Below are 3829 nucleotides of genomic sequence, written 5' to 3' on the forward strand. Positions count from 1 at the left end.
GAGTAGAACTCTAAACACCATTCTCTATATACAGGGCTATTTAAACTAAACAATCTCTCAAAATAATTAAAAACCAAAGTCATTCCAAATTCATTTGTAAAACTTTGATTTAAAATTCCCCTTATTTGCACATCTAAGTTGACTGGTGGTCCTAAAGGAGCCCAGTCCACAACGTATACTGGAGAGATGTTTCTAGTGACCAGAGAAAGTAAGTCCTTAACCTTTTGTAATCGGTTAGGTACATCATCAGGAAATCTCAGGTTTGGGTGTAGATTCTGTAGTTGTTGTTCCATTTCTGGGGTTACTTGTTCTTCCCCTTGCTGTTGGTTAACAGCTCTCATTCTGAATAATCCCTGCATAACATTTTAAAACAAAAGAACCGTCCCAATTGGGTATGTTAATGTTAGCAAAGAATTTATTCTTGACATACAAGCTTGTTTCAACATCACATGAATCAATATCTTAACAACAAATAAAAACAAATAAAAATAAATCAAAAATCAAGTTTTAAAAATAAAATGTGAATCACAAATGGAAATACGCAATGAGCTAAGTATATATAATCCAATTCAATCACATTGTGTATAATCCAGCTTCTAATCATCATCACAATTTATACTCGATTCATGATAATTACAAAAAATTATCAAATTTAGACGAAAATAAAAATCACACAATCAATCAATCAAATTTAAATTCAAAGCTTCTACTACTATCAAAATATCTAAAAACATCTAATTAGACCCAATATAACACAATTTAATAGCAATTCTTCAATTTCCCCAATTTACATAAACCCGAATTTTTCAATAATCCATTTAAACATCAAATTCTTATGCTAATCGGGTTTAACATCACACTAACAACATAGATATAGCATTAATCAAACAAAATTCAACAATATCATGCATTAATTCGGATTAAAGCTATAAAAATAATAAATGAAAAACTTGAAAAACAAGTGGTAAAAACGGGTTTAGGACCCTTACCAATCTCGGCATATTGAAAGGTAGATGAATTGGAGGAGATTGATAGTGTTAATTTAGTGTTTGGGTGTGATTTTGGTGATTTTTGTGCTTAGCCTTCGTCCTCTTAGTAAGCAAAAACAATAATAATGTGTGAAGGAGAGAAAAGAATTCGACCAGATATCTGGATTGATTTTAAACCTTACGCGTTTCGCGTATATGTACGCGTTTCGCGTGGATATTAAATCTACGCATTTCGTGTGGTGTGTCACACGTTTCGCGTAAGTGGTCTGTCTTTTTTTTTTTCAACTTTATAATCAATTAAAACTTTAAAATTTCTTTTATAAATTTATATGTGTTGCTACGGAAATTTTGTTTCTAATACCTAGTCTTTATCCGTTTATAAATTTTAAAAATTAATTTTTAAAATTTAATAATTTAAAAGTTAAAGTTTTTAATATTTTATGAAAATAAAAATAAAAAAAAACATTCTTATTTATTTATTTAAATTTTTTATATATATATATATATATATATATATATATATATATATATATATATATATATATTTTTTTCTCAACCTTATAAGTACTTAAATTTCAAAATATCAATTTTAAATTTATATTTGATGTAACGGAAATTTCGGTTGTTATACCTAGTCTTTATCCGTTTATAAATTTTTAATATCAATTTATAATTTAATACTTTAAAAGTTGAAGTTTTAATATTTTTCAAAAACAACTTGAAAATGAAACACTCTAAATTTTTTTATTTTTTTATTTTTTATTTTTAAATTTTTGTTTTTTTTATATATATATATACTTTTAAACCAACTAATTTTCAAACTTAAAACTTTGTTTCCTATCAACTAGGTAGAGACAATCTCGGCACGACAAAGGTTTATAAGTTATATATTTTTACGGTTATTGATAGAAAAGTATATTTTTAGTAGTTTTAATTTTTTTCTTTTATTTTTGGTGGTTTACCATTTAAAAGATATATTATGAATCCACAATAAATTTCGTGCAATTTGAAGAACGACAATTCAGTTATTACACTTAGCATTATCGTTTTCAATGAAAACAGGTTAAACTCAAGGTTTATCAATTTTAAATGGTAGACCCTTTTTAATAAAATCACAACAAACAAATACAAACTAAAACACACCAAAACATAAACACACAAAAATTCAAAAATACAAAAATGCGCAAAAATACAAAAAATGCACAAAAACACAATTGGCGAGAAAAAGACTTAGATTGTGAAACCGCGTCGATTTGCTTCATAGTGGAGTCGTACCATTTCGCCCCCCATGGCTTCGTAGGCGTAACCTCGTTGGTTTAAGAGGTTTTCCTTTGAACATTTAAAAGGCCCTTCTCGGCATAAGGTTACGTACTCGAAATTAGAGTCCGTCTGGTTCTTTGGACAATTTCCATAATGAGCTGGTTTTCCACATTTTGCACATTTGCCCAAATGACGTGCTCGACGTTTCTTAGCTGATTTTGATTTTCCTTTGGCATAATTTTTCTCGTTAAGTTCTTGCCTTATTTCTTTACTCGCCTGATCGCATCTTCTCTTTATATCTAACACCACATCTCTCGGTAAAATTTTATCGCACATTAAAAAGAAGTGGTTGTAGACATATTGATTGCGCATCTTGAAAATAAACAATAAATAAAAACGAAAAGAAGAAAATAAAAATGTAGAATGGAGGAAGAAGACTAGTTCTTTAGTGTCTGCTAGGGAAAGACCAAACTAACCCCACTCTTAAAGATGAAAATAAAGTTTAAGAATGGAGTTAACAAGCTTTAAAGTTACCCTGAATTTACTTGTCCTTAGGGTAGAATGTGATCTCGTCTCTTTCCGTAGTATTGATCCCTTCAAAGTATAATTTGAGTCGATGACCGTTCACTTTGAAAGTTCCACCGTCTTTACTATATAATTCTGCATATCCAGATGGAAAAACTTGTTTTATTATATATGGTCCAGTCCATCGGGATCTAAGTTTCCCAGGTGAAAACTTAAAACGTGATTGGAATACTAATACTTTATCCCCTTGTTCAAATTCTTTCTTTTCCTTTAACCGTGCATCGTGCCATCTTTTAGTTTTCTCCTTGTATGTTTTAGAGTTTTCATACGCTTGTAGTCTTAATTCATCTAATTCATTCAGTTGCAAGAATCGGTTTTCTCCGGCTTTTACAAGGTCGGTATTATATTCTCTCAGAGCCCAGTATGCCTTGTGTTCAACTTCGACACGTAGATGACACGCCTTACCGTAAATCAATCGGAAAGGTGTAGTATCGATGGGCGTTTTGAATGCAGTTCTAAATGCCCAAAGTGCATCATCTAGCTTTTGATGCCAGATTTTTGAATTATTTTTAACCGTTCTTTCTAAAATTCGTTTAAGACCTCTGTTCGTGTTTTCAACTTGACCACTCGTTTGAGGGTGGTAAGAAGTTGAAAAACGATGATTAACTCCGTACTTTTTAAGAACTTTCTCTAGTAGTATATTTGTAAAATGAGTTCCACGATCACTGATTAATGCTTTTGGAATCCCAAAACGCGAGAAAAGATTTTTAAGAAAGTTGACAACAACTCGAGCATCGTTAGTGGGTAGGGCTTTTGCTTCAGCCCATTTAGAAACGTAATCGACTGCTACGAGAATGTATTTGCATTTGTTAGAAGCGGGAAATGGACCCATGAAGTCAATACCCCATATGTCGAATACTTCGCATACTAAGATGCCTTGTTGTGGCATTTCGTCTCTCTTGGAGATATTTACAGATCTTTGACAAGAATCACAAGTTTTTACCATATTGTATGCATCTTTAAAAATTGTAGGCCAGTAAAAACCTGAGTCAAAA

The sequence above is a fragment of the Rutidosis leptorrhynchoides genome, chromosome 8 (genome assembly GCF_046630445.1).
Source record: "Rutidosis leptorrhynchoides isolate AG116_Rl617_1_P2 chromosome 8, CSIRO_AGI_Rlap_v1, whole genome shotgun sequence".
Taxonomy (NCBI): Eukaryota; Viridiplantae; Streptophyta; class Magnoliopsida; order Asterales; family Asteraceae; genus Rutidosis; species Rutidosis leptorrhynchoides.